Below are 12,042 nucleotides of genomic sequence, written 5' to 3'. Positions count from 1 at the left end.
GAAAACAACGAGCTTCCAAACTTTCCTCCCATACACTAATGGGACTTCCTTTTGCTGTTTTTATTTGAAACAATTCAATTGCATTCCCCATTACTTCTTTGGAATGCAAAGGATGAACAGTATAATGTTCATATATTTCTTCACTTCTAGACACATCAACTTTTTCAATTTGGCCGCCTGAACAATCACTGTCTTCATCTGCAGCTGTTTCCTCTGCTGCAACACATACATCTTTGTAATACTCATTGTTTTTGACTAAATACAACGTTGCCTTTTTGACTTTCCTAACATCCACTAAATCTTGCCAGATTTTCTTACTGTTTGTCGGAACCCCATTAACTAGAATAACTAAAGGTTCCTCTTCTTCTTTTTTTATACCAATTGTATCAATATTTTTTTTCAAATATAGAGGCAAATAAACAACTCTTCCCTTTAATCCTCTCTGCAAATCTGTAGGAGGCAATTTCCCTATCTTAGGCTCCATGCGTACAATTGCCTGAAAAGGATGGACACATTGAATCAAAATAGACTCATATGTATTTAAATCCATCAATTCACGGGGAATGTCTACCAACTCCAGATTATTATGAACAGCTCTGGCAGGCATTCTGTTTTGATTTAATTTATCATAACAATATTTACAAATACGCTGATCACAACTCAAATCAAAACAATTCTCCACCCACAAATAAGTTGCAAAATCCTTCCACTCATAATTATTCATCTTTTCACTTTTTACGTATAAATCAACTAATCTAGTTTGATGTTTATAATGACTTCATCGACAACACACACAAGTAAAATTCGGCCTTTCACTTGATTTCACCTTAAACCTGGTAATTTCCTGCTCAAACTTTTCTGTTCTTGAAATCTGTGCATTCTCTTCCACATTACCTTGAATTGCTGTGTCAATTTCTACACTGTCCTCTTTTTCACCAAAATAACAAATCACAATTTCTTCACAAATCTTCTTCACATCTAATTCAGTTCCATGCAAAAGAGCACTGTTTAATTGTTTAAGCTTAAGTGCTGGACGTTTTGCATAATGCAACATTCTCACTAATTTCCTCATTTTGGTATGATGCACTGCTAACATCCTAAAATGATGAAAAACACTCTGACAGACTTTTCTAGAAAGACAAGCCAGTGAATGCCCTTGCAAACCTGTGTTTTCTCTCACTCTGCAAGGATCTAAGTCTTGCAACAACTTCACTTTCTGCTTTAGACTTTTCTTACTATATGTACGTAAGAAATTACAAAACAAATCAATTGATTCCTGTCGCACACTACAAATACGACTACACTTCCAAGTGTACACTGAACCCTTAGTACGTCTCCCTAAAACTTCATCAGTTAACACCTCTTCTGGTTCTCTAGGCACAAGTTTCTCTTTTTCAATCGGACAACCGTCTTTCACTTCATACGCTCGACCACTGGTGTCAACTGCATGCACTAAATCATTCTCCTGAAAGTAACTCTCCGCATTAAAAAATGGCTCACAACTTGAACTGTGCGCCCATTCTCCTGAAAAAACTTTACAAAAATTAGTCCGATTAATTACTCTTTTCCATCTACTGTTTGATTTAAAAACATCAATTGTCTTGTTAAGTGTCCTAATTCTATTGATTATTAAAATAAATAATTTTTTCTTAACTTCAAAAGCCTGATCAACAATCTTCTCTACATTTTTCTTTTTCTTATAAAAAGCAGCTCTCTGTTTGCCTTTCCTAATGTTTTTTAACAAATTTAAAACCACCCTATTGCGAAACATTCGTTTACGAATGTCTCTAAACTGATTCTGCCTTCTATTCCGATACATATTATTCTCTCCTGCTCCAGTGTTCTCCTTCCTTTTCAAAATTACTCTCTCCTTCTCTTTTTCTACATGCTGTCCAACATTTATTTTTGTTCTACATACGTTCCGTAAAAAAGACTTAGTTATCTTACCAGGAACTTCTTTCCTGTTTTTTGAAGTCTTTGTTGTGGAGGACTGCTGTAATTCCGATGCTGTTTTTGTTTTAAACCGTATTTCACATTTTCTTGATCTTTGCCTTGAGGGCATCTTTCCTTACTCTTGAAATCTTATTTTCAATCTGTGTTAAACAAAAAAATAGCACATTATAGACCACTATTATCAAACAACAAAGCAATGACAAAAAGCAAACAATCTATTCAGGGTTACAGATCAACTGAGGATTCTCAAGGGGTGCAGAAGAGGTGAGACATGCATTGAAGAGTGTAGTGGAAGAGAGGTATGTCCACAGGTACAAAGAAAGTGAGACCTGTGTCTACGAGTGCAGTAAGAGATAAGCTTCATGAAGTCTAGTCCACTGCACTCTTATACACAGGCTTCACCACTTATGTTCTCCAGGAAAGGCCTCTCTCCCACTACAGTCTTGAACACAGGCCTCACCTTGTCTGTCCCTCTGGACATGCCTCACCTCATCTACACAATCGACTTCCTAATGTAAGGTAACACAGGTGACATTTTTATGAAAGGATGACATATATGTATTTAATCATGTAGACACTATGTAAAAGACATTAATTTGCCCCAAAAATGTTTCAGTAGTGTAATGAGAAGCTTATACATATAACCTTTTCTCTGTTTTTCAAATGTTATTCTAAAAAAAGATTATGAGGCCTAAGCAGGAGTGCAGATGTAATGAAGCCTGTCCAGTGAAGCACAAAAGATGAGGCTTGTGTCCAAGAGTGCAGTGGACAGGACTAAACTGGAGTAGTGTGCAAAAAAAAGATGAACCTCATTTATAAAGCCCTGCATCAGTTTTCCACTGCTGATGCATCACTTTTTCTGACACATCGGCGTCATAAAACATATGCCTTGTTGCGCCATATTTAAAAAGTGACGCATGTAGGTAGATGCGTCACTTTTTCAACCTCTGCGCCACATTATACCTCTGTCAGGTGTAATGTACACAGAAGGGTTATTTCTCCGCAGAAAGCCTTGTAATAGTGACGCAGTGAAATCAATGAGCTTTCACTGCGCCACTTTTAGGACACTGTTACGTCAAAATCTTGCGCCTGCCTCACAGCACACATAAGACTGAGGAAAACGCTTTCACATGGAGCTTTCCACACGTGAAAGGATGCATTGCTGGAGTACAAGCATTCCATTTCAATACTGAAAACTCACTATTTTACAAAATACATTTCCTCTCTCTTGCAAACAATCCTACCGCATGTCCAAGGGTGTAAATAACATGAGGCTTGTCTAAACATGCCAATTAGTTGAAGTCTATTCAGGGTTGCAGATGAGGTAAGGATTGTCTAGGGCTGCACAAGAGGTATGGCCTCTATTGAAGAGTGTAGTAAAAGAGAGATCTGTCCACGGCTGCAAAGACCTTGACACCTCTTTCTAAGAGTGCAGTGGGTGATAGGCTTCTTGAAGCCTAGTCCACTGCACTCTTAGACACAGGTCTCACCACCTAAGCTCTCCAAGAAAAACCTCTCTCCCACTACAGTCTTGAACACAGGCCTCACCTCCTCTGTCCCTCTGGACATGCCTCACCTCATCTGCACAATCTACTTCCTAATCTGAGGTAACACAGGTGACATGATTGTGAAAAGGTCACATTTTTGTATATAATCATTCACACACTATTTATTCTTTCTCAAAAATGTAAAAGACATTAATTTTCCCCAAAAATGTTTCAGTAGTGTAATGAAAAGCTTATACATATAACATTTTCTCTGTTTTTCAAATGTTATTCTAAAAAAAGTTTATGAGGCCTAAGCAGCAGTGCAGATGTATTGAAGCCTGTCCAGGGAAGCACAAAAGATGAGGCTTGTGTCCAAGAGTGCAGTGGACTGGACTAAACTGGAGTAGTGTGCAAAAAAAAGATGAACCTCTTTTATAAAGCCCTGCATCAGTTTTCCACTGCTGATGCGTCACTTTTTGTGACGCATCGGCGGCATAAAACATGTGCCTTGTTACGCCATATTTAAAAAGTGACGCATGTAGGTAGATGCGTCACTTTTTAAACCTCTGCGCCACATTATACCTCTGTCAGGTGTAATGTACACAGAGGGGTCATTTCTCCGCAGAAAGCCTCGTAATAGTGACGCTGTGAAATCAATGAGATTTCACTGCGTCACTTTTAAGACACTGTTACGTCAAAAACTTGCACCTGCCTCACAGCAGACATAAGACTGAGGCAAACGCTTTCACATGGAGATTTCCCCATGTGAAAGGATGAATTACTGGAGTACAAGCATTCCATTTCAATACTGAAAACTCACTATTTTACAAAATACATTTCCTCTCTCTTGCAAACAATCCTACCGCATGTCCAAGGGTGTAAATAACATGAGGCTTGTCTAAGCATACCAATTAGTTGAAGTCTATTCAGGGTTACATATAAGGTAAGGATTGTCTGGGGTGCACAAGAGGTATGGCCTCTATTGAAGAGTGTAGTAGAAGAGAGATCTGTCCACGGGTGCAAATAATTTGAGACCTGTGTCTAAGAGTGCAGTGGGGGATAGGCTTCATGAAGCCTACTCCACTGCACTCTTAGACACAGGTCTCACCACCTACACTCTCCAAGAAAAGCCTCTCTCCCACTACAGTATTGAACACAGGCCTCACCTCCTCTGTCCCTCTGGACATTCCTCACCTCATCTGCACAATCTACTTCCTAACCTGACGTAACACAGGTGACATGATTGTGAAAAGGTCAGATTTTTTTATGTAATCATTCACACACTATTTATTCTTTCTCAAAAATGTAAAATACATTAATTTGCCCCAAAAATGTTTCAGTAGTGTAATGAAAAGCTTATACATATAACCTTTTCTCTGTTTTTCAAATGTTATTCTAAAAAAAGATTATGAGACCTAAGCAGGATTGCAGATGTAATGAAGCCTGTCCAGGGGACCACAAAAGGTGAGGCTTGTGTCCAATAGTGCAGTGGACAGGACTAAACTGGAGTAGTGTGCAAAAAAAGATGAGCCTCATTTATGAGGCTCTGCGTCAGTTTTGCACTGCTGATCGGCGGCATAAAACATGTGCCTTGTTGCGCCATATTTAAAAAGTGACGCATGTAGGTAGATGTGTCACTTTTTAAACCTCTGCGCCACATTATACCTCTGTCAGGTGTAATGTACACAGAGGGGGCATTCCCCCGCAAAAAGCCTCATAATAGTGACGCAGTGAAATCTTTGAGATTTCACTGCGTCACTTTTAGGACACTGTTACGTCAAAATCTTGCACCTGCCTAACAGCAGCCATAAGACTGAGGCAAACACTTTCACGTGGGGCTTTCCCCATGTGAAAGTATGCATTGCAGGAGTTGCGTCATTTTTGTGACACACTCCAACAATTCGTCACTTTTGCGCTTACAGATACATCACAAATACTGACTTATCTGTAAGTCCTAAAAATATGATGCGTCATACATTAAATATAATGCATCATTGGTGTCACAAGGAGTGCACAGTGAAAAGTGATGCATCGCTGTTTTCATAAATAAAGCTCTCAGCGTGCTTCCTAATGTGAGGTAACACAGGTGACATGATTATGAAATCTTCAAATTATTTTACTTAATCATCCACTCATTTTTTATTTTTTATCAAAAATTTAAAAGCTAATAATTGGCCCCAAAATCGATTTTTCAATAACATTTTAGAAACACAGTGCAAGTCCTATGTGCAATCATTCCATTTCAGTACTGAAAAGTCACTATTTTACAAAATACATTTCCTATCTCTTGGAAACATTCCTACCAAGCATTACCCAAAAAATTAAACAAACGAACAGCAAAGAAACTCAATCTGCTTCCTTCCATTTTAGGAACATAACACAGGTCCTATGTACAAGCATTCATTTTCACAACTGAAAGCCATTAATTTGCCCTAAAACAGTTTTTTATTTAATATTTTATGAACAGAGCACAGATCCTATTTACAGGCATTCATTTTCACTGCTAAAACCCATTGTTTTGCACTAAAATCGTTTTTCAATTAACATTTTAGAAACACTGCACAGATCCTATATACAAGCATTCATTTTCACTACTCAAACCCATTGATTTGTACTAAAATCGTTTTTCAATTACCATTTTAGGAACAGAACACAGATCCTATGTACAAGCATTCATTTTCACTACTGAAAGCCATTAATTTGCCCTAAAATCTTTTTTTATTTAATATTTTATGAACAGAGGACAGATCCTATTTATAAACCTTAATTTTCACTACTAAAACCCATTGTTTTGCACTAAAATCGTTTTAAAATTAACATTTTAGAAACACTGCACAGATCCTATATACAAGCATTCATTTTCACTACTCAAACCCATTGATTTGCACTAAAATCGTTTTTCAATTACCATTTTAGGAACACAACACAGGTCCTATGTACAAGCATTCATTTTCACTACTGAAACCCATTCATTTACCCTAAAATTGATTTTTAAAATAACATTTTAGATACAGAGTGCAAGTCCTATGTACAACCATTCAACTTCACTACTGAAACATCACTATTTCCCAAAATACAAATCCTCTATTTTACAAATATAGAAACCATGCATTTTCAAAAAGCATCACACAAACCAACAGCAAAGAAAATCAATGTGCTTCTTAATCTGAACTCTCTATCTAAATGAATCATAACTCACCTTTACAAATGCTTTGGGAGATTCAGAACAGTGTCAGATACACACACCAATATTTCTTTAGCAGAGCAAAAGATATGTTCTCCAGGCACTGCAACCATTAATGGCACAGAAAACCTCTAATTGTACACACATATTGCTCATGATAACCAATCAAAACTCTTCCCTCTCTATTTTCAAATCAACACCCTTCCCCCCTTCAGCCCTTTCTACCTGTTACCATAGCAACTCCCTCCTCACTGAGCTCCCAGGGTTAAAAGTTTATTCTACAATGTTGCAAATCAAATGAGCAAGGATGTTTGACCTCTCAATACACCAGCTTATCCACTGCAATCTTTCTTTAAATGACTTTTTTTAACCATTCAAATTACTTCTTACACACAACAGAACCATGCACCCTAACTATCTGAATCCACCAATCATTGCTTGTGATTCAAGAGCACTGAAACTCCACAGTTTTTTTTTGCAAACTCCTACTGTTCCAACTGCCATTTCATTCCTACACTTCATCTGACTGCACCAGAACCTCCTCTCACCATGTACTCTGTCTGGATTATTGGACATAGCTACATTCACTGGGCTCAAAGGTATGCAGCTATCAGAAATTTTCACAACCTTGATTTACCAAATGTGCACATAAAATGGATTGGCCAAAGAGGATTGAGATGTCATCAATTGATACCATTGGTGAAAACCTTTTACCATCTGCCGCACCCTGACCTCATAATTTTGCACTGTGGTGGAAATGACCTAGGCACTTTGACTGGGGTAGGTCTGGAAATGGTTTTAAAGGACACCTTTGGACAATTGATGACACTTTTTCCACAAACTGCCTTGGTATATTCCAATATATGCCAAAGGCAGAAATGGAACTGGTCCAACCAATTTTGTCCACAATTTGAGAAAGCACGGAAACATGTGAATAAATCTGTTTCTGCTTACATGAGAGACTATGGAATGGGTTCAATATACAACAACAACTTGCGTTACAACATGCAAGATATCTACAGAGGAGATGGTGTGCACTTTTCAGATGAGGGAATAGAATCTTCCTCCTGAATTTAAGACTGTGCATTGGTACCTACTTGTAGGTACCTAAATCTGCCACAGAACCCAAAAGCCCTTTTCAGGGCTACCCTATCTCTGATCACTCCAAAAGATTATCTTTTTCTAACTTTTTTCACTGTTTTTCACTAAAGTATGCTCCCCGGTACGCTCCCCGGTGCGCGTACCGGGCGCTTCCCCCGCGAAAAAAAATAAATAAAAAATTCTCGCCTATATGGGCCTCCTAAGACCCCCTCAGAAAACCTAGAGGGTCAGGGAGTGCCTACGATGCCCCCTTATACCCATTCCCAAAGTTGTTTGTCCTCCATTTTCTGTCTCAAATCTACCGAAACACAAAATGGAGGACTCCCGTTGCGCTTACCGGTACGCGTACTGGGGCGCTCACCGGGAAGCGCTCCCAAAAATTTTTACAAGTTAATTTACATAAAAACCACTGGAGACACTTTCACCAAATATAGAATAGGCCATACTACATACCAGTCCCTACCATTTTCCCAAATTTGGTGGAATTCCATTGAACCATTTAGCCTGTAGCCCTCTCTAAATATCCTGAGGTGAATTACTTAACAAAAACACATCTAAAGTGTTAGAATTTACAACCAATTAAAATGTTACTTTCATTTTCTACTAATATTTCATGACATTTGATTGGTTATGTACATGAATATATATAAAAAGAAAGAGAGGGAAACACAGCCATTTTGACTACTACTTCCTGAAGTACATTTCAAAAGCATTTCCACTGAGAACTTAAACTTCTTTTTGAAAGGTAAGATGTTATTTTGAAAACTGAAGTATGTTTTGCACTTTAAGTTAATTTGGAAAGCATTTTCTGATAGTTATATACTATCCCTCTGTAATAGTTATAGATTGAGATACACTTCTCTGTTATAGTTATGGATGGAGTTAGGCTTGTCTTGTATAATTATAAATTTAATTATGCTTCATGATATACACTTTTTTATAATTCTACTTCCAGCCTGATACCATACACTGCCCAAAGATAACTTCACTGTTAAAAAATAAAAACTACCTGACTGAACTTAAACCCAACAGTGCCCTATCTCTACTGATATATTTATTTTTTATGCAAATTACAGCAAGAAAATGGAAGGACAGCAAAATATTTCCTTCGAAATTATTCTGGAGAGCAACAATGAACAAGTTATTGAACCCAATGATGACTTAGAATTCATGGATAAATCACGGGACTATGAATTAGTTCAATGTGTGGAAGCGGTAGATTCGCTAATTCAAAATGAGGACATTTCTGACAATCTGTTATTAGAAGTTCTATCAAATTTTGAAAAAGAATCTGAAAAATAAATTGGTTGAGACATTAATAATTTTTATATGTAATTCATAAACTAGTACCAAATTGATTATAATGTAAAGTCAGATTTATAGTATACTGTGTAACTTTTTTATGTTACATAGTAATTTTGCTCATAGATACTTCCTTTCTCCCAATATATTATCTCCAATGTGTATTTGACATCTCTTTTTCATCTCCTGCCTCCATGTTGTTTCTGCTTTCCTGACAGACTATGATATGGATTCCATATACCACAATAACTTCTGTAACAACATGCAAATTATCTACAGAGGAAACGGTGTACATTAAATTTAAGACTCAGCATTGGTACCTACATGTTGGTACTTAAAACACCCAAACAACACAACAACTCTATTCAGAGCTACCCTACCTCTAAGCACTTTAAATTATTATTTTAGTGTTTCACTGAGTTTTCCCCATGTGTGGGGGGGGAGGTGTGTGTGGGGGATGTGTGGGTGTGTCTGTGAGGTGTGTGTGTGTGTGTGTCTGAGGGGGGATGAGGTGTATAGGTGTGCGTAGGTGTGTGGGGTATGTGGGTGTGGGTGGGGATGTGGGTGTGTAAGGTGTGTGTGTGGGTGTGGGTGTGTGGGGTGTTTGGGTGTAAGTGGGGGTGTGGGTGTGTGAGGTGTGTGTGGGGTGTGTGTGGGTGTGGGGGGTATGTGTGTAGGATGTGTGTGTATGTGTGGGATGTGTGGATGTGTCTGTGAGGTGTGCGTGTGTGGGGGGGAGGTGTGTTTGTGGGATGTGTGAGGTGTGTCTGTGAGGTATCTGTGTGTGCATGTGTGTGTGTTGGGGGGGTGAGGTGTGTGTGTGTGTGTGTGTGTGTGGGATGCGTGGGTGTGGGTGTGGATGTGTAAGGTGTCGGTGTGGGGTGTTTGGGTGTGGGTGGAGGTGTGCGTGTGTGAGGTGTGTGTGGGGAGTGTGTGGGTGTGGGGGTGTGGGGTTGTGTGCGTGTGGGTGTGTGTGGGACGTACTTGTAGGTACCTAAAACAGCCACAGAACCAAAAGCTCTTTTCAGAGCTACCCTACCTGTAATCACTCAAAATGATTATTTTACACTATTATTTTCACTATTTTACCAAAGTACGCTCCCTGGTACGCTTCCCGGTACGCGTACCGGGCGCTCCCCCCGCGAAAATACCTAAAAAAATTTTTTAAAAATGTTTTGCCCCGCGGAGCCTTTTATGGCCCCCACATCAAACCTAGGGGGTCAGAGGGGGTCTACCCTGCCCCCTTTTGGTCATTTGCCCCTTTGTTTTTTGCACCTCTTGTGTCTCGATCCTACAGAGACACAAGATGGCGGCTGCTCCGGACTGTTTGGAATGTTTACAGACACCCGAGAGCCAATCAGCTTTCCGTGCGCAAGTCGCGTGGCGCGCCCGGAGCGCCCCCCGGTGCGCGTACCGGGGCGCGCCTATAGATATATATATTTTTTTAAACCTAAATTACTGAAAATCCACTTGAGCACATATCTTGAGACATAGCAAAGGCACATCGGGCTAGCAGTCCCTACAATTTTGCCAAGTTTGGTGGAAATCCATTCAGCCATTTGAGCTAAAAATTAGTTTGACCGCCCTATGGAAATTAACATGGGGAAAACACGTTTTGGAACCCCCCCTTTTATCTCGGCCCCCGATTGACGAACTTTCAGGGAAGGAGCGGAGAGCCGCGAGGCAAAGTTGAGGAAAAATTCAGGCAGATTCCTCAACCGGCGCCAACGTTATTCCCAATAGAATGTTGCGATTTCCCTATGGAAATCAATCCTAACTATAACTACCTACTGGCGACTCGCCAGTAGGTAATATATATATATATATATATATATATATATATATATATATATCCTGATTTTCGCCTCTAGCACACAGGAATCAAATCCCAAGAGACGATGCAGACCCAAATCGTGCTGAATTTTTCTTTATTTTCAGTTACTCGCCCAACACCACCGCCATGACGCGTTTCGGTCCCTCTCGGACCTTGATCACATGACACATCACATGGGCAGATCAACACCTTTTAAAGTGACAGTGCAATTTCAATCTTAATAGATATGGATGAAAGACTCAGTTCCTGCGTAAATGCATTCCTAACTGTAAAATACAGTACCAATTAATTTACACGCTTTACAGCTTTTCCTGTGCAAATCTCGCTGTCCAATACAGTACTATCTTAGTGCAAAATGTGCCAAGTTTAGGTGAAAAAATAGCAATTGTTGTAAACATTCACAATAAATATTTACAAAACCGAGTAAAAATCATCAATAAATAATTGTAATCATTATTCATGATAAAAACATCCCATTATTAAAATCAACCAGATAAAGAGGAACTTCCTAAAATATATGCATGATTTAAAATCTATGCTAAAAAAGTCCTCTATGGCTGCATAACTAATGAGTGTATATTACTCGAAGTCTTAGGTCACATCCGTGACCGGCAACTGGGGAGAGTATTATTCAACCTCTGACCCATGCAGGAACAATAGAGTGATTACTCAATAATAAAGCCCATATATATATATATATATGTATGTAACCAAAAACGCCCAGAAGCTTGAGGCCGCACAGCACTGCAGGTGAGAAACAACTCTATTTAAACCAAGCAGGCAGCTTAACATCCCTTTGAAGTCCATGGCCTGACGCGTTTCGATGCCGCTGTTTGCATCTCCCCAGAGGCCGTGTCAGCGGAGGTGATTTGTAGCTACCGCATCTCCCCAGCGTGTTTCCGTAACAGGGGGCTTCAGTGCTCCTCCTTGGGTGGAAGTTCATTTTTAAATGCACGTTGGGATTTGGGGTCTCATTTTGCCAATTAATGCCCTCTAGTGGGTTACCTCCGCTGCAGCTAATTATGGACAATTTTTCTCTGCCCTCCATTGAGCCTTGAATGAGACTCTGCTGGCTTCATTAATGGTGCCCTGCAGCTTCGGAAAGAGTAAACTTCCTCTCTCCTAATGCCCATTAGTTTCGGGCAGTGAGATCCCTCTGCAGCCTGGAACCGCCACATAAT

The sequence above is a fragment of the Lissotriton helveticus genome, chromosome 10 (assembly GCF_964261635.1).
Source record: "Lissotriton helveticus chromosome 10, aLisHel1.1, whole genome shotgun sequence".
In the NCBI taxonomy this organism is placed as follows: domain Eukaryota; kingdom Metazoa; phylum Chordata; class Amphibia; order Caudata; family Salamandridae; genus Lissotriton; species Lissotriton helveticus.
Note: the sequence above shows the minus strand (reverse complement) of the source record.